At 44.1% G+C, this 27,068-nt stretch overlaps 1 protein-coding gene across 4 annotated transcripts in view; it reads right to left on the bottom strand.

Moving 5' to 3' along the window:
• Positions 1–27,068, bottom strand: part of UGP2 (UDP-glucose pyrophosphorylase 2) — a 177,762-nt gene that overhangs the window by 142,622 nt on the left and 8,072 nt on the right. Inside the window, exon 1 of one of the 4 annotated variants that reach the window (XM_068232361.1) lies at positions 25,963–26,077. The exons of the other annotated variants lie outside the window; for them this stretch is intronic. The gene's annotated coding sequence lies outside the window, so the exon portion shown is untranslated. Of the gene's footprint in view, positions 1–25,962; positions 26,078–27,068 lie in introns of those variants that run through there. 4 annotated transcript variants of the gene reach the window in all.

Below are 27,068 nucleotides of genomic sequence, written 5' to 3'. Positions count from 1 at the left end.
TTTCTTATTTATATTTGCTTCAAACACAATAGGGGGATGATAGCTGAGTGAGTTGTGTGCCCCCTCCTACACTGCGCCCTGAGGCTGAAGCCTCTCTCGCCTCTGCCTCAGCAATATATTCAAGGTGCACTTCTCTATTTTTTCCTTCTGTCCTGTGCAAGAGTTCAGGTCCACTTTACATTTGTTTTTCAGTAAAAATTGCAAAAAAAAAACAAACAAAAAAAAACCTCACATTGTGCAAATTGAATCAGGAATTACAACTATCGTTCTGCTTGGAGTTCAACTTCAGAATGCTGAGGGGGTCCCATGTACAGGGCTATCGCCAATCACTCTATCCATGGCAACACCTAAACATTATGTACTTCTACCCAACTTCCAGCTATGCAGCTGCTAATTATGCATTCACTTCCCGAGCACAGCAGCCAGGTCCTCTCCACACATTAATTAAAACTTTTCAAGGCGACACGCTACTGGAGCCATTCACACCCACTTTACACAGCCGTCTTTATTTGCTGCAAAAGTAATCAAATGATTTTCTTCATACTGGTTTTGGTAATTAAGGCTCATTAGTTGTTCATTCCCCAACTTACATGCACAGTTATTTCAAGACGCCACATGATGCCCACTCAGATGTCAGCCTACACTAGCTGCTTATTGTGGATGCATAAAATTCATCAACCCTGTTACACTCCCTTACATGTAGCTCAAAATGGAGAAAATACAGCAACGACACATTATGCAGAAATCTTAGAATGTAAAGGCTAAACCCCAGCTAAATACACAGCTGAAACAACATGCAAACTCTTCCCCAGTCAAAATATTTGTGAAGTCGTTCACCCACCCTTGTGACTCATGCATCCCTGCCAAGCTGCATAATCACCATGTGACCTCAGTTTTCTCTTTTAGGAGTTAAAGGGTTGGTGTACTTACAAGTCTTCAAAATAAACAAATCCCTGGTCAAGAATGCAAGAAAACACAAAAAATGTAAATTGCTTCATTTTTCAGGTACAGTCCTGTCAACTCTACTAGGTACAGAACGAGCCGTTGCATAATTATTTGGGTTGAAAAAAGGCATATGTCCATCGAATTCAACTAGAAAAATGTCAGATTACAATGTCTACAGTTTCAGTGACAGAGAGCAAGCCATAGTTTATGGTGATCTGTGTGCTCTAATGTGCCTAGACACTTTTCTCATAATTCTTCTAAAGGGTTTAATTGACCCCCTGAACTAGTGTTTCTCAAACCTGTCCTCGTGATACCTTCAACCTCCCCCCCCCCCCCCCCCCCGCCCCCAAACAAAAAAAATGTTGCATGCTGCTTTCACTACAGGGTAGCAAAATAGAGGCAATGGAGGTGTAGTAGATCTTTGCTCTGGGGCGTAGTTAATTATCATCTTGCAGAGGTCGTTCTTGAACGACTTACTGGTTCAGACGGACGTTTGTGCAGCGTTTACTGCCAGCGTTCGGGGCTTGGCGTTAAACACTCCCATTCAAGTGAATGGGAGCGTTTGTACCAAGCTTTCACGCGCGTTTACACGAACGCGGCGTTCGGGTCCCGATTTTCACTGGGGCGGTTAACCGTGACGGGTAATGTTCCCCTAGGGGAGGAAAAAACGCGACCGCATCCGAACGCAATGCGAACGCTGCTGAAAGCCCGAACGCATTGCCGCCGCGACGCCAACGAACGCGACGCCTCCAAACGTCCGTCTGAACCAGCCCTTATAGTTGTTCATATTAAACTGACCACCTCTCTGAAGCCCAGTACACAACACATGCTAGATGAAACTTGGCCGAGCAGGCCGTTAATGACCACCTCTCCCGAGAAACCAGCATGTGTACAGCAGCCACCGACCCCTCCCAGTCAGCGATCCAACCAGGGGATCGCTTCCCAAGCTAGCACCTTACAGCTATGAAATCATGTGCACTATTCAACATGAAATTGTAACTAACCAGACAACAAATGTTACCAAAACACAATATTAAAGGAACGTCACAGAACAGATTCCATCTGCTAACCTCTAGTAGACAAAATGTTTTGTATTTTAACTTTATCCCCCTAGAGAAATACCAGAGGTCACTGGCATTTGCTATGCACATGCTGTTCTGTGTACAGAACTGGATTCTTTATGCTCCAGGCGTTTAAAGTCCAAGCTAAAAGGTAACGTCAAATATAGTTGCCGCGGGTATACAACCACATGCAGGCTTACTGGCCCAATTACACATGAAATTCCTGTACACACAATGGGGCTGCATACACGGGTGTGTGAATACACACTATTAACCTCCTGTTGGTTTAGGAAATGTCATACCGTGAGTGACATCAAGAAGCAGGTGCAATGCCAGTGACACAGGAACAAGCAGCAGAGGTCACCGCAGAGGCATGGATACTGCAGCTTGCCTGCTAAACAGGAACAAGCACACAGAAGGATCAGATAACACCAACACTCAAAAGTATCAGCTATCCCTTTATTTTTGGAGGGACAATCCTTTTGAAACCAAATCCCTTTGTCCTCCTTCCTTGCTCATTTATGCCTCTTTCAGGACCGATGTACAGATTTGTGTATCTCTACTAAAAATGTTTGTGACTTTATTCCAACCAAGCCAATATATCAAGGAAAAGTAGTGAAGACAGAAAGGACTGTTGTGATATGAATTATGAAAATATGTCTTTCGCTCATGACTTGACAGTGGGATTGTGACTGGAGGGGTGGTAGGGATGTATCTTTAAGTACACCTGAAGTGAGAAGCACATGCAGACTGCCATATTTATTTCCTCAAACACTACCAGTTGCCCGGCAGTCCTGCTAATGTCTTTGGCTGCAGTAGTGTCTGTATCACAAGCCTGAAAGAAGCATGCAGCTAATGCAGACAGTCTTCAGTCAGAAACATTTGATCTGCGGAAACAGACAAGAAAGTAGCCGAGAATACTGGGAGAAGAGGGCAGTGAGTGCAATAAGTTGAACGTCAAAAGCTTTAGGAAGACATTATAAATAACTACATGGTTTTGAAAAGGTATGATTTTGAACATTGCTCCCACTTTTACTTTGATCAATTTTCTTCATTTGAGATAATTAACACATCAAGGCAAAAAAAGAAAGGAAAGTACTATTAGCCATCTTCACGTGCTGTCCCCTATCACTGACTGCAGTGCTGGATTCTAAAATTAGAAAAGTAGAAAAGTCCAGCATACTTTTCTGCACTTCACAAATGTATTTATCACTTCCAAGCAATGGAGATCTAGCCAACTCCATCAAATGCTCTGCCTTGTGCTGGACCACAGTCTCATTGGTGCAGTGAGTGTTGCTACCAACTATGCAATGTCTGATTTTTAAAGGGGTCCTGAGCGTTGTTCTAAAAAAGAAAACTGGACCTACTTGGGGCCTCCTCAAGCCCACGAGGTCCCCGGCATCCTCCTGGCCCACTCCGAAGTCCCACTGGCGGCTCTGCTACCGACTTTGGGTGAAGTTGCGCGTGCACGCCCCCGCTGTGTACCCGTTACGTCATCATGCCGGCCGCTGTACTTGTAAGAGTCCCGCGCATGCGCGGTTCTCTAAAGACTGAACAACGCATGCGCAGGACTTACGGTGGCTGGCATGATGACGCGACGGATATGCAGCCGGGCGAGCACACGCGACTTCACCCAAAGTCACACATTACCAGAGCCGCCAGCGGGACTACGGAGGGTGCCAGGAGGATGGCAGGGAAAGAATAATTCCTGTCAAGATTAATAAAGTAAGTATTTGCATGAACTTTGGGGGACTGCCAGGCCGTGACAGCATCTTATTGTTAGAAGCAAACACTAGAGCCAGCTGGACAACCCATTGTACAAGGAGTCTTTATTTTTTTTGATGCGCTTCAAAGAAAAAGTATGCTTGCAACACGCCTATGGTAAATCAGCCTCCGTGTTCTCCTTGATCAATATAATTGAACTTCCTTAACCACTTGAGGACCACAGTCTTTTCGCCCCTTAAGGACCAGAGCCTTTTTTTCCATTCAGACCACTGCAGCTTTCACGGTTTATTGCTCGGTCATACAACCTACCACCTAAATGAATTTTACCTCCTTTTCTTGTCACTAATACAGCTTTCTTTTAGTACTATTTGATTGCTGCTGCGAGTTTTAGTTTTTATTATATTCCTCAAAAAAGACATGAATTTTGTCAAAAAAATGACTAACTTTCTGTGCTGACATTTTTCAAATAAAAGTAAAATTTCCTATACATTTGAGCACGAAAGTTGATCTGCTACATGTCTTTGATAAAAAAAAGAAAAAACATTCAGTGTAAATTTATTGGATTGGGTAAAAGTTATAGCGTTTACAAACTATGATGCCAAAAGTGAATTTTCCCATTTTAAAGCATCTCTGACTTTTCTGACCACCTGTCATGTTTCATGAGGTGCTAAAATTCCAGGATAGTATAAATACCCCCCAAATGACCCCATTTTGGAAAGAAGACATCCCAAAGTATTCACTGAGAGGCATGGTGAGTTCATAGAAGATTTTATTTTTTGTCACAAGTTAGCGGAAAATGACACTTTGTGACAAAAAAAAAAAGTTTCCATTTCTTCTAACTTGCGACAAAAAAAAAAAAAAATGAAATCTGCCACGGACTCACTATGCTCCTCTCTGAATACCTTGAAGTGTCTACTTTCCAAAATGGGGTCATTTGTGGGGTGTGTTCACTGTCCTGGCATTTTGGGGGGTGCCTAATGGTAAGCACCCCTGTAAAGCCTAAAGATGCTCATTGGACTTTGGGCCCCTTAGCGCAGTTAGGCTGCAAAAAAGTGCCACACATGTGGTATTGCCGTACTCAGGAGAAGTAGTATAATGTGTTCTGGGGTGTATTTTTTACACATACCCATGCTGTGTGGGAGAAATATCTCCGTAAACGACAATTCTTTTTTAAAAAAAAATTTTTACACACACAATTGTCCATTTACAGAGATTTCTCCCACCCAGCATGGGTATGTATAAATATACACCCCAAAACACATTATACTACTTCTTATGAGTACGGCGATACCACATGTGACACTTTTTTGCAACCTAGGTGCGCGAAGGGGCCTAACGTCCTATTCACAGGTCATTTTGAGGCACTTGGATTCTAGACTACTCATTACGGTTTAGGGCCCTTAAAATGCCAGGGCAGTATAGGAACCCCACAAGTGACCCCATTTTAGAAAGAAGACACCCCGCGGTATTCTGTTAGGAGTATGGAGCGTTCATAGAAGATTTTTTTTTGTCACAAGTTAGCGGAAAATGACACTTTGTGAAAAAAAAACCAATACAAATAAATTTCCGCTAACTTGTGACAAAAAAAAAATCTTCTATGAACTCATCATACACCTAACAGAATACCTTGGGGTGTCTGCTTTCTAAAATGGGGCCACTTGTGGGGTTCCTATACTGCCCTGGTATTTTACGGGCCCAAAACCGTGAGTAGTCTGGAAACCAAATTTCTCAAAATGACTGTTCAGGGGTATAAGCATCTGCAAATTTTGATGACAGGTGGTCTATGAGGGGGCAAATTTTGTGGAACCGGTCATAAGCAGGGTGGCCTCTTAGATGACAGGTTGTATTTGGCCTGATCAGGGGGGTGACAGGTGGTGATTGATGGGTGTCTCAGGGGGTGGTGAGAGGGGAAAATAGATGCAATCAATGCACTGGGGAGGTGATCGGAAGGGGGTCTGAGGGGGATCTGAGGGTTTGGCTGAGTGATCAGGAGCCCACACGGGGCAGATTAGGGCCTGATCTGATGGGTAGGTGTGCTAGGGGGTGACAGGTGGTGACAGGAGGTGATTGATGGGTGTCTCAAGGTGTGATTAGAGGGGGGGGATATAGATGCAAGCAATGCACTGGCGAGGTGATCAGGGCTGGGGTCTGAGGGTGTGGGCGGGTGATTGTGTGCCCTAGGGGTAGATAGGGGTCTAATCTGATGGGTATCAGTGACAGGGGCTGATTGATGGGTGATCAGTGGGTGATTAGATGGCAGAACAGATGTAAACAATGCACTTTGGAGGTGATCTGAGGGTAGGTCTGGGACAATCTGATGGTGTGGGAGGGTGATCAGATGCCCGTAAGAGGCAGGTTAGGGTCTGATCTGATAAGTGGCCGTGACAGGTGGTGATTGATGGGTGATTGACAGGTGATTACAGGGGAGAATAGATGTATACAGTACACAGGGGGGGGGGGGAGGTCTGGGGGGGTCTGAGGTCGTTCTGAGGGTGTGGGTGGGTGATTGGGTACCCTAGGGGCAGATAGGGGTCTAATCTGATGGGTAGCAGTGACAGGGGGTAATTGATGGGTGATTGATGGGTAATTAGTGGGTGTTTAGAGGAGAGAACAGATGTAAAAACTGCACTTGGGAGGTGATCTGACGTCGGATCTGCGGGCGATCTATTGGTGTGGGTAGGTGATCAGATTGCCCGCAAGGGGCAGGTTAGGGGCTGATTGATGGGTGGCAGTGACAGGGGGTGATTGATGTGTGATTGACAGGTGATCAGTGGGTTATTACAGGGGGGATAGAGGCATACAGTACACAGGGGGGAGGGTCTGGGGGGGGGGGCTGGGGAGAATCTGAGGGGTGGGGGGGTGATCAGGAGGGAGCAGGGGGCAGTTTAGGGTTAAAAAAAAAACAGCGTTGACAGATAGTGACAGGGAGTGATTGATGGGTGATTAGGGGGGGTGACTGGGTGCAAACAGTGGTCTGGTGGTGGGCAGGGGGGGGGTCTGAGGGGTGCTGTGTGCGATCAGGGGGCGGGGGGGGGGGAATCAGTGTGCTTGGGTGCAGACTAGGGTGGCTGCAGCCTGCCCTGGTGGTCCCTCGGACACTGGGACCACCAGGGCAGGAGGCAGCCTGTATAATAGGCTTTGTATACATTACAAAGCCTATTATACACTTTACATGCGGCGATCCGGGTGATAGTAACCTGCCGGCACTTCCGAACGGCCGGCGGGTTACAGCGCGAGGGGGGCGGAGCCAGTCGCCGACGGCTGATCGCGTCACGAATGATGCGATCGCCGCATAACCACGCCCGCCGCCGCCTCCTCCGATGGGCGTATTGCGGTCGTTTGGGCCCAGCCCTTGCCGCCGCCCATCGGCTTAAGGCGGTCGGCAAGTGGTTAAAGTGCTCATACGCTTGTACTTACACTAAATATATGTCCAACCTGATTAAGGATTGTTTCAACCAATGAAAATCTAGTGTGTGTACATAGTTCAGGGGTAATAGTGGAGAGAGCAGGCACCACTCTTGTGTATGGTGTATATACAGCTAGTAGTGGGGAACATTTTACCAACAACCAGCCAGGGGGTTTTGGATTTTGTTAGGAGAAATAGATCAGTAATGGATTAAAATAAGATCAATGATCAGAGTATAATTTGGGTTTGATTCTGCATATGTATAAGTATACACTTCCTTAAAGGAATCATCAGGAATTTTTCACAAAAAAAAAAAAAAAAAAAAAAAGCTTTACTCACCTAGGGCTTTTTCCAGCTCCTTGTAGCAGACTGTCCCACGCCAACCGCTCCGCTCTCCACCTGTGCAGAACTACTGCACCTGTGCAGTAAGCCGCGTACAACGTAGGCTTGATTGACAGCGGCGGTTCACCCAGGCAAAGTAAGGACGACCTCGGGGGTTGGCCTTTGCACCATGCACGGAGACCAGGGTGGTCGGCGTGGGGCAGTCTGCTGCAAGGGGCTGGAGAAAGCTCCAGGTGAGTAAAGCTTTTTTTTTTTTTTTTTTTTTTGCCTGATAACTCCCTTAAGGTGCCCATATATGGTACAATTTTTCATTTTTTTTCAATTAGATAATTTAGTTAGATTATTCCATTAGATCGACTATAAAGATTTTTCCAACAGGTCTGATCTGATTTTTATAGAAAAAAAAAAAAAAAAAAAAAGGGGATAATAGTTTGTTTTTCTTGATCGAAAAAAAAAAAAGATTCTTTTCAACTTTCATTCGATAATTTTGGTAGAAAAAAACCGGGAAAATCAAATTTTTTTATTGTACCGTGTATGGATACCATTAGTTAGTGGAAGATATACACACTAAGGCTTTTCTGAATTGTGCTGCCAAACAGTTAATCACCAACATTTTTGTTCTTGGTTTTCAAGCCACTCAAATTATTCTTTTTTTAGCGAGAGATTTCACAGTTGCAAATTACCCATCCTCTTATTTCATATATCGTTTTCCATTTGTATAATGCCTACAAGGAGAGAGTTTCTGCAGTGTGAATGATGCCATTTCCATGATCGACTCACAAAAGATACTTTCAATAAATCTTGAATTACAATATGTATTATAGCAGTTTCAAAAGCATTGTTTTATGCCTTATATTATTTTAACAGGTACTGTGTTCAGCGTCGATTTTACACACTGCAATTACATTACAGATTCTTGAGCCAAGCCCTTGACTGCATTACAATTGCAAGCCGTGCAGTGAGCTCGAATTACACGGGGTCCAGGAGGTCACAGAACCAAAGCAACTGCTGCACTTCCGAGCTACATAAATTTGCATAACATTTGCATTAAAGGACCACTATCGCGAAAAAAGTAGGCATTTAAAATCTGACAGAACCGACAGGTTTTGGGACAATCCATCTGCTTATAGGGTATTTCAAGGGTTTGCTTTGTTTTCAACAGCATTTCCTGAACAGCAGTTTAACTGCTAAAATAGCTAGATACCAGCCGGCCTCCCTAATCACTTGCACACTATTATGTCAGTTAGATTTTGCAACTGTTGTTCAGGAAATGCTGTTGAAAACAAAGAAAGCCCTGAGAATCCCCCTTAAAACGATGGACTGGCCCAAAACCTGTCATCTGTCACATTTTAACTGCCTACTTTTTTCGCGATAGTGGTCCTTTAAACCTGCATTAAAGTGTACCTGAGCCAAAGGGTACAGAATGTGATATTTACCTGGTCAGAGTCTTAAAGGCAAGCCCATGAGAGGTGCTCGGAGTCCCTTTAACCTGAAGAGAGGCATGCCGCCCAGAAGATTATTAACAAGCCATTGTCACTAATCAGATTAAGCCGTGCACCTCCTCTTCCTTCAGCGTGGCTGTGCAGTAGGGCTCTGTGCTACTGCGCATGCGTGGTCGCGTGGCTAATGCACGGCCGTGCTCGTAACAGAAGAGGAGCACGCCCCTTGATGTGGTGGGCGGTCACGCTCATCCACAGAGGACACCGGATCACCGGGGAAAGCCTCAATAGGATCCTGAGCCTTCCCTCTCTTCAGGTTAAAGGGACTCCGAGCACTTCTCATGGGCATGCCTTTAAGACTCCGACCAGTACTGCAAAGTACTTAAAGGGAAGGTTCAGGGACTGTTGAAAAAAATAAAAATCCGCATCCACTTACCTGGGGCTTCCTCCAGCCCGTGGCAGGCAGGAGGTGCCCTCAGCGCCACTCCGCAGGCTCCCGGTGGTCTCCGGTGGCCGACCCGCCCTGCGGCCAAGTCGGGCTTCTTCTGCGTTCCAAGATGCGCCTCACGGCGGCGCGCTGACGTCATCGGACGTCCTCCGCGCTGTACTGAGCATGCTCAGAACTACTGAGCCTGCGCAGTACAGCCCGGAGGACGTCCGATGACGTCAGCGCGCCGCCATGAGGCGCATTTTGGAACGCAGAAGAAGCCCGACCTGGCCGCAGGCCTGGCCAGGTCGGGTCGGCCACCGGAGACCACCGGGAGCCTGCGGAGTGGCGCTGAGGGCACCTCCTGCCTGCCACGGGCTGGAGGAAGCCCCAGGTAAGTGGATGCGGATTTTTATTTTTTTTAACCTCCTTGGCGGTAAGCCGCCGGAGGGTGCCGCTCAGGCCCTGCTGGGCCGATTTGTTTAATTTTTTTTTGCTGGACGCAGCTAGCACTTTGCTAGCTGCGCCAGCACACTGATCGCCGCCGCCCCGCGCACGATCGCCGCTATCCGTCGCGCCACACGCCCCCCCCCCCCCCCCAGACCCCGTGCGCTGCCTGGCCAATCAGTGCCAGGCAGCGCCGAGGGGTGGCCCGGGACTCCCAATGACGTCCCGACGTCAGTGACGTCATCCCGCCCCGTCGCCATGGCGACGGGGAAGCCCTCCAGGAAATCCCGTTCTTTGAACGGGATTTCCTGATCGGAGATCGCCGAAGGCGATCGAAGAGGGCGGGGGGATGCCGCTGAGCAGCGGCTATCATGTAGCGAGCCCTGGGCTCGCTACATGATATAGGGGAAAAAAAAATTTTTAAAAAACTGCTGCGCTCCCTCCTGGCAGATTTTTTCTATACCGTGTTTCATATAAAATTGGGAGTAAAGATTTTTTTATACCGCCAGGAGGGTTAAACAGTCCCTGAACCTTCCCTTTAAAGAAGCATACCTTTCTGTAGCTTGTGCTCCTCTTTCATTTGATGCCTGAATCGCTGTTCTATACCAAATAGTTTTAGTTCGATTTCAATTTAAAAAAAAAAAAAAAAAAAAATATTATATATATATACTGCTATCTTGGCTATGTTATTACTTCCAGGTCACCCCTGTCTTCTCGGTTAGAGGAGTGCATCACTGAATGAAGCAAGAAGAGGAAGTGACACGCATGGCCATTGCAAGAGGCTCCTCCAGAGAAATCATAGCACGACTTTGTTGGAAGTCGTCTGTCTTAAAGGTATGCCCATGAGAGGTGCTCGGCATCCCTTTAATATCTTATTTTGAACCCGAGCTTTGGCTCGCGTTCACTTTAACACTGAATGATTAGCTTCTCATTGACCATCCCTACTGCTGTGAAGCATGTTCTCTTCTATGGATAAGTGAAGCGAGAGGAGGACTACCTGCTGCAGGAACTACAACAGGTTACCAATGAAGGACAGTTTTTAGTGATCTGACTTAGCAGATCACTGACTACAATGTGAAGGGACAACTGCACTAATGATACATTTCTCAAGAAGATGATCACTAACAATCGTCTCAGCCAATGATAATCTAGCAATCATAAGGAGCTTTTGAAAGCAAGCCACCTGTGTCCATTCTTTACAGTCTGGAAACAACTTCTCCATTTCCATCTTCCATACTGGTCTCAGACGTGAGACTCTAAAATAAGCTTAGTAAGAGAATTTGCTTTAAAGGGAAGGTCCAAGCAAAAAAAAAAAATGAGTTTCACTTACCTGGGGCTTCTACCAGCCCCATGTAGCCATCCTGTGCCCTCGTAGTCACTCACTGCTGCTCCAGTCCCCCGCTGGCAGCTTTCTGACCTCGGAGGTCAGGGCCACATTGCATACATTTTTACGCATTCCAGCTAGTGCAGGAACAAAAATTTACGCGTTGCACCACTAACGCGTAAAAATGTATGTGTTAATGTTCCTGCACTAGTGGGAATGTGTAAAAATGTACGCAATTCGGCCCTGACCTCCGAGGTCAGAAAGCTGCCAACGGGGGACTGGAGCAGCAGTGAGTGACTACGAGGGCACAGGATGGCTGCATGGGGCTGGAAGAAGCCCCAGGTAAGTGAAACTCATTTTTTTTTTTTTGCTTGGACCTTCCCTTTAAAGCAAATGTGACGCCAGCTACAAAAAACTAAAAAATTAAATACTCCCCTATGTAGAGGGAGGGCTCTGGATCCCACAGAGAATTCCCAGGCCTCTCTCCACCCCCTCTTTCCACTATTGTTCCCCGTTCAAATTTGGCTCCTATCGATTGCTCAGAAGGCTTCAGAATTACTTGGGTCCCTGAGTACTTCCAAAGCCAAGTGGCATTGTACTGTGCATGTGCAAATTCAGGCATCGGCAATACAGAGCCGCTCGTCTTCTGACGCACTCGGTGACACAAGTACGTCTGAAGGCTGCTTGAGGAGGCCCAAAGATGTTTTGAGGCCCAAAGATGTTTTGGACTAAGCTAATCAAAGAACTTAACTGGGGCCCAGCGGTGGAATGTGGACACAGAGAGGACCAGGAAGGCTCTATTGGATCCAGAGCCTTTCCTCTCCATAGGTGAGTATCTAACTTTTTTCTTTTAGCTCGTTTCAGTAGTATTATTTAAGATATATACAGGAAAAAAAGAAATTAATCACTTCATCATTCCTGATTATGGGAAGAAAAAACACATTTAATGGATTGTTGAGCATTAAATGATACCCTAAAGGAATTTGTTTTTATACCGTATCATGCCCTTTCCAGATGTCACACAAGTTCTATAATTACTACACTGTGATATACATGTTGATTGAGAGAATTGCTACATATATAATTGGATGCATCTCTGGCTGCGCTATCCACAGCTCTTCCATTAGGTAATCTTGTTTTGACACTTTGATTGAGGCCGGTTTTACAGTTGAGGTGAGCGTTACTCCGCCTGCCTCACATTGCCCCCCCCCCCCCCTCCAAAAAATCGATCAATATGAACCTGGGGCAGTGTGCGCCGACAAGGTCATATGCATAGTGCCGCCCCCCGCATGCCATTCACCAGCCATCGCCCTGTGACAAACTCCCTCCTGGACAGGAAGTACATCACTTGGATTCCAGACTTCCCCGTCGTAGGAATGGATCTAATGGATCAAATTATGTGGCCAGTTTTCTGACTACCATAGCCAAGAACCCCCTACTATGGGTGATATCACTTCAAGTACCTTTTAGATATTTCTTACGAGTACTCCATAATTTTGCATAAATACTTTTCAAATGTAAATACCAGTTCAAGGTTTGGGGTTTTTTGGTTTTTTTTAAAAAACATTTACATGTTTTTTACTTTAAAAATGTTCTATACTTTAGACTGTGACAAGTTCAAGACAATAGAAGACAAATAACATTTATATCGCACTTTTCTCCTGGCGGACTGAAAGCGCCAGAGCTGCAGTCACTAGGATGCGCTCTATAGGCAGTAGCAGTGGGAGGGAGTCTTGCCCAAGGTCTCCTACTAAACAGGTGCTGGCTTACTAAACAGGAAAAGATGAGATTCAAACCCAGGTCTCCTGTGTCAGAGGCGGATACTATCCAGCCACTAGATTACAAGTTCAAGTACCATCTGGGCCCCACTAAAGTACCCTGGCGTTCCAGATGTTAGAACCTAGACCAGGCATGGGCAAACTTGGCCCTCCAGCTGTTAAAGAACTACAAGTCCCACAATGCATTTGCCTTTATGAGTCATGACTGAGGCTGTAAGACTCCTGCAATGCATTGTGGGACTTGTAGTTCCCTAACAGCTGGAGGGCCAGTTTGCCCATGCCTAGACCTTAGAACAATCAGCTAAGTTGTGTGTCATAGAAACTGGTGACTGTAAAGCCTTCTACGGGAGCAAAGCGAGAAAGTTGTCTATTAATGAAAAATGCCAGTCAAATCAAGTAGATCTTCAACCAAATGACATGTGCTGTCAAGAGTGATCTGTGGCCATATACAACTAAGAAAAGTCAGTTTAGCTACTGAAGGGCAGGAGAAAAGCACCTGGATGACTGTCAGCAGGCAACAGTAAAGCACATGGCAGTTTCCCAAGTAGGGAGGAGCGAGCATAGTTTTGCGAGAAGTTAAACTGTACATACTCATGTACCATGAGAGAGCGTACTTAGATTTCAAATCAAATACACTATTGATGCCAACAGATACTATATTTGTAAAACTGCATATGCCAGTGTGTGTATGGGGTCCTTATACTGACCTGTCCTCTGGTTTTCATGGAGCTGCCCATCATTGCCCCTCTCTAAGGAGCAGTGTATATTCTGTCCACTCCGGGCTTACTGTAATTTCACACTCGTGCCATACTGCACAGCAGCCAGGGCCGAAGAATGGGTGGGAAGTGCAGGGAGGCTGGGATGATATACACATACACATTTTCATGCGTTTTAACAATTATGGGGTCAGTTCAGACGCCCTTTAAAGCACCAAAACCTCTCGTACTTTTGTCAGGCATTAATCTTAAAAATATCTATTTATTAGAAAAATGTGCCAGATCTGAGGCTCAGTCCTACTCTGGTCCTTATCAGGCCTACACTGTCTTATCATGGCTGTGTCTAGTGGGAAGTCCTTTCAAATCTAATACCCATCACCAGCTTCTACCAGTTAGTTATATTTGAACAACATTTCTCGCATGCAATTCCTTTTCAGCAGCCTTGGAACAACAGCTGAGTGTAGTTAATTAGAAATTAAACATGATCAGGACCATTGCAGACAGTAATGAAATGTCTATTTTAATTTGTTAGCTTTCCAAGTGAGTAGGTCAAGTCTGAAACTCTAAAAATGTAAATTTAGCATTTACTGTAAAAAGTACATCATACTGTAGCCCTAACAGCAGTTTGTCCGTGCCCTTTGTCAATAACAGGAAGCCAAGGATTAGCTGACATACAAGTTGTACATTAAATTGTACCCAATGTGAAAAACATGCATATTCACACTTAGGATTCGCATGTTCCTTTTTTTAATATTTTTTATTTATTAACTTGTTTCATTTCAAGGCTTAATAAACCATTTCTTTCTCTGTGCAGTCATGAGCAGTCAGACACTAGTGGCCATACATCTAGCGATTTGGCTGTATGATCAACCATGTCATTCAATCATTTTATAGAATCAATAGAATAATAGTGTCAGTGTTCTCCCCGGGCTCTTTTAGCCGGGTGCTTCACCCAGCTAGTTTTGGTGAGCACCCGGCTGTCATCGGCCAACCACCTCCTATTCTGTATGCAGAGTTGCACACAAAAGAACCGGCCCTGCATGCTCTCATCTTGCCCCACCCGGCTACTTGTCAATGCCACCCGGCAGGAAAAAAATTCTGGGGAGAACACTGGACTGGTTATGTCAAATCGACTAGCTTAGCCGATCGAGCAGAATGCAAGATATCAGTCGATCGCACAGGAATCGTCTACTGTTCACATGTCATTTGATCGACAATCAATTTTTGCATACAGACACAACGTCAGATCAATTAGTTAAGGTGAAGCGCATAGGATATCACTTGTAACTTGTGGGCTACTAGCTGATCTTTCGATCAACCATACTAAAGTCTATTCCTTAAAGACAACCGCTTTGTCGATTGAATCAGATGTATGGCTACCTTAAATAAAACCACTCTGTGGCCATGCAATCACCTATTATAGCAGGAGAGTGATGAGAAGCTCAAAAGCCTGGTCAGTGTGATATTACATTTAACTGAAAATGTAGACCTAGGTTTTTACCAATTAAAATGGAAATCAGAATCAGAGATTCTGCAAATAGTTTCCAGGGCTGTGGAGTCGGAATTGAGGAGTCGAGGCAATTCTGGGCACCCGGAGTTGGAGTCAGAGTCGTGGTTTCATAAATTGAGGAGTCAGAGTCGGGAGTCGGATGATTTTTGTACAAAATCCACAGTCCTGTTAAGTAGTAGACTAAGGAGTCGGAGTCGAGGAGTCAGAGCTATTTTGGGTACTCGGAGTTGGAGTTTCATAAACTGAGGAGTCGGAGTCGGAAGATTTTTGTACCGACTCCACAGCCCTGATAGTTTCACAAGTTTATTTTTTCACTTCAGGTTTTCTTTAAGTTACCTGTTAACTAACCAAAGGGTTACATCGTGAATGTAACTCCCTGTACAGTATATATGCACTACGTTTTGGTTTTCGAGTATAAACGGGCTTTGTGGACATGTGACATGATGTGATAAGCATGGGTACACATAGTGCTAGTGCTATTAACTTTCTATTTGCTTTAATGTGTACCCTAGGCGTAAAAATAACAAACAAACAAACAAACATAAGAGTGAAGCCTCCAGATCTTGAAAAAGCTTCCCACACAGCCTGGTCGCCCGTTGCCAAGCGTGAACCCCCTTAAGATTACCAACAAAGTCTTGCTGATAACAACATTGGGGCCGCGCTCCTCTTCAGGCACGAGTGCAGCAATACTGTGCGAGTACGGCCGCACCTGTGCAGTAAGCTGGGGCCGCCTGTGCACAAGTGGCTCTGTGCCTCATGCCAGAATAGGGGCGTGGCCCCAATGCTCAAGAGTCCAGAGGGTCACTGGCAGCAAGTCTCTGGAGTATCCAGAGGACTTCCCTCTCCTTAGGCAATTATTTGCTTTTTAAACGTATTTACGCTTCAGGTTCTCTTTAACTTTTAGTTTACTTAACAGGTACCTAAATCAGGACCCAAAATGTAATATAAGAGTGTCCCTGTTTTACTACCTGTCAAAGAAGACTCAAATGGAATGTGATGGATCCAGGGTTCCCTGTTGCTCCGTTTCCCCAGCCAGCCATTAAAGGACAACCGAGGTGACATGTGCCATGATGAGATAGACATGTGTATGCACAGCGCCTAGCACACAAATAACTAGGCAGTGTTCCTTTTTTTCTTTCCCTATCTGAAAGAGTTAAACATCAGGTATGTAAGTGACAGTTTCTGTCCGGTTCAGGACTGGGTCAGACTATAGCATAACCCTCACTGATAAATAATTACAGCCATAAAACACTTTGTCAGTAAATGGCTTCTGAGAGCAGGAAAGAGATAAAAATGGTCAATATTTCATAGATTACCGCTCTGGAATACATCAACGAAGGTGTCATTGAGCATAGACAATGAAACAGTAAAAACGTAAAAATTAAATTTAAATAGAAAATAAAACTGTGGGTTATCTTAAAAAAAATCATTTTTAGGAGAAGGAGGATAGATACAAATTGTTTTTCTCATCAGTATATTTTTACCTTGGAGTGTATTTTCACCTTAAAGTGTAACTGTCGGGCATAAAATCAATTCTTAATTTTTATCTAGTAAACAAGTAATACATTTGCTAACCACGTACTACAAAAGTTAAAAATCACTATTACTTTTCTTGTTGATAAATGATCATTCCCCAGTTTACCTGACTTTTATTTGGTACATCTGCCACACAAAAGAAGTTGCAGGGCATGCTGGTTTTTTTTGCTTCTTTATTTCCCCTTAACTAATGCAGCCTGATTGGCTAAAGCCTCTTTTCCTCCTGTTTTCCGCTTCCACACCTCTGATTGGTCAATATTTCTCATGCTGAGACAATCCACTTTCTATGCAGAGCTGGGTGGGAGCGCCTGACGACTGGGAGGAGGACGAGCAATGCATACACAATCAGGCAGAGGAGAGTAATGCTGGGAATACACCATACAATTTTCTGTTACATTTACCTGCCAGATAGATAAAGTTCAACATGTTGGAAATGTATCAATCTTACGATCTATCTGCTAAGCAATTTTAGACATTGTTCTACTCAGCAGGAGATAAACAGAAGACAATGCATCAGAGATAATGACTATTCTCTACAGAAAATAATCTAATTATGCATTCTAACAGAAAATCTAACAGAAAAATCTAACAGAAGAATCTAACAGAAAATTGTATGGTGTAAACCCAGCATTATGGAGAAAATTACATCAGGATTGGCTTCAAGATAGACACAGTTAAGATGGAGAATCCCAAGAAGGATGTTCTCTGTAACTGTAGAAAAATCACTAAAATCAAAAAACGTGGACAGCGCAATACATATGTTATGTAAGAAGAGCAAGTACATATATACAGTATATGTATATATATATATATATATATATATATATATATATATATATATATATATATATATATATATATATATATATATATATGTATATATATATATATATATATATATATATATATATATATATATATATATATATATATATATATATATATATATATATATATATATATATATATATATATATATATATATATATATATATATATATATATATATATATTTTTTTTTATTTTTTTTTTTTTTTTTTTTTCCTGAGATAGTATGGCTGCCAGCTCCTCTTTAATTGTAGACTGGCACCCAGTTGAATGGAAGTGTCCTTCGCCACACAGGAGATCATTTGAACTGGCCATGCTCCAGTTTCCAAACTGCGCATACCTAGTACTAGTACTCATAATTGAGCACATTTAAACTGGGCCTGTTCAGTTTGTGAACTTGCCCATATCAAGTTCAAATTTGTGAGTGGGTATGTGCTGGGTATGTGTTCAAGGTATCTCCTGAATGGTAGCGGGTGATTTGGTGGAAGCATAAAAGGATGGGGGAACAGAGCTACAGGGGACACCCACAGCCACCACACTTTACTCTAGTTTTATTCCCTGGCAAAGAATACTGAACTCTTTCTATTAAATTCTGGCTCCTGCTTCAGGTACCCTTGAGGTTGGTTGCACACTATGGGGTGTGATCGCAACGGCCTTGGAAAAAAATCACACCACACATTATAACCACGGTGAAACTTAAAAAAAATGGAACAATTAACACGGGACTTCTGGAAATCACTGGGTAGAAACGGCAGATTCTGTGTTACACTGCGGCGCCTGGACTCCGGAGCACTTCCGTCACATCGCGTCGCACCGCGGGTACTGCAGTCTGTCACATATAGACTAATGACCATTACGACGAGCTATGGCAGGGGAGAGTTCCGTGACGCCACATGCTTGAAAGGGACCTTAAAGGGATACTGTAGGGAGGTCGGGGAAAATGAGTTGAACTTACCCGGGGCTTCTAACGGTCCCCCGCAGACATCCTGTGCCCACGCAGCCACTCACCGATGCTCCGTCCCGCCTCCGGTACACTTCTACAATTTCAGACTTTAAAGTCTGAAAACCACTGTGCCTGCATTGCTGTGTCCTTGTTCCCGCTGATGTCACCAGGAGTGTACTGCGCAGACACAGACCATACTAGGCCTGCGAAGTACGCTCCTGGTGACATCAGTGGGATCGAGGACACTGCAACGCAGGCGCAGTGGTTTTCAGACTTTAAAGTCTGAAATTCCAGAAGTGAACGGGAGGTGGGGCCGAAGCATTGGGGAGTGGCTGCGTGGGCACAGGATGTCTGCGGGGGACCATTAGAAGCCCCGGGTAAGTTCAACTCATTTTCCCCCAACCCCCCTACAGTGTCCCTTTAAGATACTCCGAACAAAAAAAGGATTCTTGATTAATCTGGAAAGAAAAAGCAGATCTCTGAATATCTGTATGGCTGCATAAAGCACAGAGTATGTAAAGGAGATACCACTAGAAATTACCTATCAATCATTCCCTCTTCATTCATGTCATAATGCTAAGCAATGTCATCAGAGCCATTCCAATCTTTAATTGACTCCATCTATGACCAGCTTCAGCCTCAAAAACACACACATTGCGTCAGATAACCGTGCAAGACCTTTTAACAAAATTCTGCTGATGGCAAGTGAATTAGATTGCCTTGCAAATCTAGTTTTGTTATTTCCCTTTTCCTGAGTTTTTCATGTGAAAGCCTGAGATAAATAATCCCTCATATTCAGATGTTGGCCCTGGGGTTACTAAGAAGCTTACATTGGGCAATGAAACATTAGCAGATTTCTTCATCAAAATTGCAGTATCTACAGCCTCGTAGCTTGATGACACTATCATCATTTAACAAGCGATAAAGAATGCTTCATGCACCCATTACACACCTTCATTGCAAAAACACACTTAAAAATGTAACTTGTGTAAACAGCACAGATATAATTGCTAAGGCAGAGTACATGTAATCTAGACAGAAAGACCGCAAATGCCACTCAGCAAAAACATATTACACAATATTACACAAGTGGCGTGTGTGTGCCATGCCAGAATCTCACAGAGCATTAGGACAACATACAGGACATGTTCACTCACACAAATGAGATGATGAAATGTCTGTGTGTGACACCTTAAAAAAGAGGCTACACTTTGTTGGCAATTCATACAACACATCTGTGCTACTTTGTAAGTAAAGTATGTATGTTAAAGGGAATCTTAAGTGAAAATAAACATATGAAATAATGAATTGTACGTGTAGTACAGATAAGAAATAGAAAATTAGTAGCACAGATATGAGTCTCGTATTTTTTCCAGTACAGGAAGAGATAAGAAGCTTCACTTGTTATCTATGCAAAAGAGCTTCTCTGAGATCTGAGACCAAACTTGGTCGGCTACATTCCTATTTTCTGAAGCACTTATACATCAAAAACTGTGAAAGAAGCTTCAGATAAGGTTTTACTGCAGGGAATGTCAAAGGGTCATTATCTCTGCTCTGTTTCATAGTTTGAAAAATAGAGTGTAGTTTGTAAACTGCAAATACTAGAGAATGATGCAATGTTATAAAAAATGTTCTATTAATTATCCGTACTACACATACAATTCATTATATCTTAAAGTGAACCAGAGACGAAGGACCCTCATGTATTTTACCATATGTATCAGTGGGAAAATTAGAGAAAACACCTTCCCTGCTCTCTGTTTCATCATTCACTGCTCAGCCAACTTGTTATCAACCCTGATAAAATCCCCAACTGAGCATTCAGTCTGGCTTTGCTGAGGAATCATTATAGTTGCGTCTGTCTTCTCTGATGTCTTTTCAAGCCCAAGCCTGCCCTCTTCTGGCTCTGCTTTCCTGTTCTGTATATTCACAGCATCACAGAGAGCAGTGATGGAATGGGAGGAGCTGTTAATGTAAGGATATATTGAAAAAAGTTTTTTTGAATCTATATTTGTTAGTCATAAGAGGTTTTTAGGTTTTGCATGGCGTTTTAATAATAATAAAAAAAAAAAAAAAAAAAAAAAAAAAAAAAAACGGCACTCCAGAGCGGCGAAAATACAAGGTATAGAATTTATTTTGTAAAATCTATTGGGGGATATGGTTATTTTGTGCCAAAGCGTTGATGTCTGGTTTCCTTTAAGGTTTTTTTCCACTTCAGTGCTACTTTACACCAGCATTTCTTTGGGAGTTTTTGACTCTTATCAGGATATCTGAAGTGAGAGAAAGATGGGGGCTGCCACTGTCATAAAGAGTGTGCGTGTGACTGCTGAGCTTTTGGCTTCTGCAGTGTGGGAGTCAGTGAAGACTGCACTGTCATTCTCAGCAACTGTGGGAGCCTAAGTCAAGAGTATTATGGAGGCTCCAATACTGTGATCGTAGCTGAAACATTTTCCGGTACATCTGCTATCTTGTGCACACCTGCCACGAGCAGGCCCCTAGCTGAGTTAGGCCTCCTGCACACTGCAAATGCAATTTGCGATTCTGATTTTCCCTGGATGCTATAAAAAGAAAAGCGCAGAAAATAACGCAGCATGCAGTAACTATTAAAAATCATAAATCGGAATCGCATGTTAAAATCGGTTAAAAATCGCAAATCAGAATAGCATGTAGTGTGCAAGAGGCCTTAAAGAGAGTCTGAAGCGAGAATAAATCTCGCTTCAGACCTCATAGTTAGCAGGGGCATGTGTGCCCCTGCTAAACCGCCACTATCGCGCCGCTAAACGGGGGTCCCTTCAACCCCAAATCCCCCTCCGTGCAGCGCATCCCCTCTTCCTGGTTGGGGCAGGGCTAACCGCCGCAGCCCTGCCCCACGCGCGTCTGTCAGTGCGTATCTCCGCCTCTCCCCCGCCCCTCTCAGTCTTCCTTCACTGAGAGGGGCGGGGAGAGGCGGCGATGCGCCGCTGATAGACGCGACTGGAGGCAGGGCTGCAGCTGTTAGCCCTGCCTCCATGAGCGACCAAGTCTGCGACCAAGTGTTGCAGGGGGGGTTTGGGGGTGAAGGGACCCCCGTTTAGCTGCGCGATAGCGGCGGTTTAGCAGGGGCACACATGACCCTGCTAACTATGAGCTCTGAAGCGAGATTTATTCTCGCTTCAGAGTCTCTTTAAAGGGAACCAGAGATGAACGTTTCACACAAAATAAACATATCAGTTGATAGCTTGTAAAGAATAAATGCTCTACCTGATAATTTTGCCGCTCTGGTGTGCCTTTTTTAGTGTTTTTTATCCATTATTGCTCCAGGAAAAATCAAATATGGCCGCCGGCTCATATCCCTTCTCCTTCCGGGTTATATGAGTTGTTCTGGATGTGCTGTCTAGGCTATATGAGACTATGCTGCTATCTAGGCTAAATGCAGCCTTTCATCTATGTGCTTTCATTTTGGTATGATCTGCCTGTAGGAAGTGTCACTGATAATAACTGCAGTTTCATTCCTATGAGAATCTAGTGCACACAGAGCACACAGGGATCATATTACAGCCACAGAGCTTCTCTCTCAGGAGCAGCAGCCCCTCCCAGTCATAACAGCTCTCAGTATGCAAAGCAGAAGATCTAAGCCAGGAGGGGGAAGGCTTGGGCTTGAAAGGACTCCACAGAAGAGTGACTCAGCTATAATGATTCCAGGTCAAACCTCGACTGAATAGTCGGTGGATTCTTATCACAGTTGCTAATAGACTAATTAAGCAGATAACAATGAAACTAAAAGCAGGGTAGGTGTTTACTGTCATGTTCCCACTGATAAATGTAATAAAATACATGAGGGTGCTTCATCTCTGGTTCTCTTTAAAGTGATCCCGAGGTGAGAGTGATATGGAGGCTGACACATTTTATTTCCGTTTAAACCATACCAGTTTCCAGGCATCCCTGCTGGTCTATTTGGCAACGCTAGTGTCTGAATTACACCAAAAACAACCAGGGCTGTGGAGTCGGGAGTAATTTTGGGTACCTGGAGTCGGAGGTTTCATAAACTAAGGAGTCAGAAGTCAGATAATTTTTGTACCAAATCCACAGCACTGGTAAGTATTAGACTAATGGTGGCCATACATGGTACAATAAAAACATTTGATTATCCCATTTATTCGATCTAAGTGATCGAATTGAATGAAAGTTGAAAATATTCTTTTTTTTTCTATCAAGAAATTCGAACGATTATCCTGTTTTTTCCAAGAAAAATCAGATCAGACATGCTGGAAAAATCTTTATATTCGATCTAACGGAATAATCGAACTAAATTATCTAATCGGAAAAAAAAAAGAAGAAAAATTGTACCATGTATGGGCACCTTAAGGCTGGTTTCACAGTGGGACGTTACAGGCGCACGTTAGAGCAGCCTGTAACGCAGCCCACCGCACAGCAATGAAAAATCAATGGGCTGTTCATAGTGCCCACGTTGCGTTGCTTAGTAACGCTGCGCCATTAGACAACGTACTGCATGCAGTACTTTATAAGCGGCAGAGCCGCGTTAGACTGCTTGCACATGCTCAGTAACGTTGGGGAGGAGCGGAGATCGGCCAGGCACATGGCTAATTAATATTCACTGCACTCAGTGGCGTGCAGTGTTTACTTCCTGAAGCGGCCGCTCTGTGCGGCGATTGGCCGGGCGGGACCACGTGATGCCGCATGCGTCCAAGAGTACGCATCACGGTATCACGGACACCAGAGTGTGCTGCACAACATGGCTCACTCTGACGTCCACTGCAGAGAGCACCAGGCATTGCGTTAGGGGCACGTTATGCGACCATAACGTCCCCTAAAATGCAACGTCGTGGTGTGAAACCAGCCTAAGGACCCTTTTACACTTAATCAGTTGCTCTCAGTTATAACGGAAAGAAAACTGATTTTCAAAGTAATGCCCATGTTTTCCTATGGCACCTTTCACACTTAAAGAGGAACTCAAGTGAAAATAATGTAATAAAAAAGTGCTTAATTTTTACAATAATTATGTATAAATGATTTAGTCAGTGTTTGCCCATTGTAAAATCTGCCAATGTAAATGGATGGGACAGATTCCACTAGAGCAATTGCGATTTGACATATCTCAATTACAGGACACGCAGCATTTTGGGAGGGTTTCTATTCTAATGTATTGTATAGGAGCAGTGAAATTGCTCCCAAAACTCACTTGCAAAGCGCTGCCACAAATGGCTCACAATTGCAATAGTGCTTTGTAGTGGGTTCCAAACCTAACTCCTGATCTGCATACTAGCTATGAGCAGGGATGATCAATGAGGGGCTGATTTTGTTGTTGATTGTCTTGATTGACAATCCATCCAAACAAAATCATTGGATCTTTACCCGACTATGATTACCAATAAATGATTACCAATAAACAAATATTTCCTGTGAGGATTACAGACCCCACATGTAGGCAAATATTGACCAACCCTTAACCCCTTTCAGGACATGCTGGCTCTGGCCCCTTAAGTACCATTAACTTTTTTTTAGTTTTAGATCGTGATTGGCTCACAGTCATCACAGGAAATTGGCTCCTGACCGGTGTGTGCGACGCTCTGGTGTTATTTGCTGAGCGGCGGGAGGTTGAAATGTATACCCTGGCAAGGATACCAGCCTCCACACAGGGTCTAGATATCAATTAGTTGTGTCCAAAAGTGATTAATCCACATCAGGGTGGAGGTAGGTGGTCATGTGGGAAGAACACTGCTCGTTATGTGGGCAGAACACGGCTGATGGTGCAAATACCAACTCCGCCCTCCCTGTGTGCAGATGGATTAACTTGCGAGGGAGGGGGGGGGGATGAGAAATATGCTAAATAAAGTGTGATACAGTATATGTTTGGACTGCCACCTGCTGGTTTGACTGGCAAACTTTGATAGTACAAAGGGGTTCTTGTTTTACTGCTATGAAGTGAAGGTAAAACAACCCCACAGTAAACAGAGAGTTTTTATTATCAGTCAACAGACTTGGCTTCTGCATGGCCAGGGGCTGGTTTACCACAGCTGGAAAGAAAAACACCTGTTTGCCAACAAAAACTTGCCAGTCGAACCAGTGGAGCTCCAGAGGAATGTTAAACTTACTTTATAATCTTTAAGATTTCTGATTTTTTTAAATCTATTTTTAGCCTAACACCTACCAAATAAAACCAATAAGTAAAAGAAAAAATATAAATTCCATTTAAAGTGCGACACCAGGCAGACACAAATTTGTGCAGAAGAGGAGAAGAAGAAGGCTCCCGCTAAACCCCCGTGCTCTTCTTCACTTTGTCCGCCTCTGTTACCCAGCATGTGAATGGGGCTTAATAGACAAGTTTGGCAGATAGTTGGACAGATAGTTGGTAGGTGTGTATTACCCTAAAGGCCCATACACACGTCGGATTTTTCTGAACGACAGGTCGTTTGAAAGTCCCGTCGTTCAGTTGTTCGCACGCGGAATCAGACGTGTGTACGGACTATCGTTCGCGTGATAAGACTGGTTTCCAGCGATCCGCCACTTCTTATCACCCGAACGATAGTCCGTACACACGTCGGATTTGACGTGCGAACGACTGAACGACGGAACGTTCAGACGACAGGTCGTTCGCAAAAATCCGACGTGTGTATGGGCCTTTAAGGCACTATGAACAGGTAAGAGGAGTTGAGTTGACTGGCAATGCCGTCACCATGTTACTTTTTCTATGGCCGGGAGTGGTGCAGCCAACAACCACTAAACTCAATCACTAAATACTCCCCATAGTGACAATCAGTCTCTTGCCATTCAGAAAAAGAATAAATCTGCAAATTAAATAAGAAGAAGATCGAAGAATATGAGGAGTCTTAAAGAGGATAAAAACTTCCCCCTTGAAAAGCACCCTTACTAGTTTAAATCATCTGGGACCCCCATGGCCCCATTCTTCCAAGGCACGTCCACTATAGAGCAATTGGCATGCGCAGATGCTATCAGGCTCATGGGAGCTTCACCCCACTCTTTGCACCAACCCAAAGAGTGGGCATGGTGTAACATGGTGGGAGGGGTGTGAGGCCAGCACGTCATTTCAGCCACTTTCTAAGCAATGGCAATCCTGATCGGGGGGGGGGGGGGGGGGGGATTGCAGCCTAAGAAATCAATTTACTGTAGGGAAGTTTTAAATACCAGATCTTGGGATTTTTCCTAATGAAGATCTGGCTTACTTGTCAATGAAGGCATGGAAGTATCAGTATGAACCCTCAAAGTCCACCAGACCTCATCAGCTGAAATAATCACTTGTGATCGATTTGGGTGACATTGTGCCAGCAGCCCCGTGGAAATCCTGCTTGGCTGAGCTGTATGCACTGTGCTATGGCCAGGAGAATGGAAGAAGGAGTCGGAGGCTGTCCCAACATTGGGGTAAAAGCTATTAAGTCAAGAAAAGTCCAGTGGAATCAATTGCTGGGTCACCAAATCACATCAGGTGCAGAAGATGCCCGTGTAGATATCAAACTATCATCTGAAATTATCACAAACTATTCACCTGTCTAAAAATCGGATGACTCTACGGGGCTTACCGTATCTTGGTTAGGAGAAACAGATCCTTCTTCCTACAGGTTAACATTTGATATATTCTAAGGACACACGGCCAAAAGGCGAAGAATTCCTTTATCATCTCTTTGTATGTTCCCCTGTGACAGCTGCATAATTTATTACATGCAATAACCTCCACTGTGCGCACATCCTAGGACACACACATAGAGTCCCACCTACTGTAAAATGTGAAGACATCAGAGGTCACAGAGGAGTTCAAGGACCACAAACATACACAGTGCCCCAGGTCAATTGCACAGGCAGATTTCACTAGGATGTAACAGTATCACTTATTACATTTGGGAACTTATTCCTTAATACATACCGTACTTCATGTCTAAACACCAAGTCCACTTTCTAGCACTCCCAATGTCTTCACTGAAGAGCAAAGCCCTCTAGAGAAAGCTACTTGACACTATTTGCCAAACAGGTTTATTTTAAAAGGTGTGACATTTCCCTACAAATATATGCATAAGCATTACTGCAGACGCTCACATACAGATTATTCCAACCTCGATGTACTATTGATCTAATGCTTCTTCTTACAAGACAAGCATCTTGCATACCATTGGGTACAAGTCTAATATAAGACATTAATAGGTGTGCGTGGGGGGAGATTACTTCCTAATAGTGGTGGACCTGATATGCAGAACAACAATCCATCCACTGCTGAAGAACTACAGTTTTCTCCTAGTGAGTGGTGCACCAACTAAGCAAACACATTCATGTCAGTCATATGTAGAAGCAATCAATAGAAAAAGTGATCTCAACAATGCTGGAGCATCAGTGTTTTTTCCCCATTTATATGCTATATGTGTGGGCACTTTAAAGGAGCAGAGATGTGTGTGAGCCCAGCACAGGGACACCCCTGCCTGTAGGTACACATGCAGGAAGGCTGGTACAGCAATGCAGTAGTCACTCCTGCTATGACCTCCAGCTCCTGGGGACTATTTCCTGCCATTTCCCAAGCTGCGAATCAGAGACTCAAACCATGTACACACCTGACCAGCAACATCAGCAGCTCAAGGGGGGGAAAAAAGCAGGAAAATAGATGGATGTTTGCCATAAGGCTGCACGGCAGAATCAGCAA

This window comes from Hyperolius riggenbachi, chromosome 4 (assembly GCF_040937935.1).
Source record: "Hyperolius riggenbachi isolate aHypRig1 chromosome 4, aHypRig1.pri, whole genome shotgun sequence".
NCBI lineage: Eukaryota > Metazoa > Chordata > Amphibia > Anura > Hyperoliidae > Hyperolius > Hyperolius riggenbachi.
The sequence above is the reverse complement of the archived record's forward strand: the minus strand, read 5'-3'. Positions and strand labels throughout refer to the sequence as shown.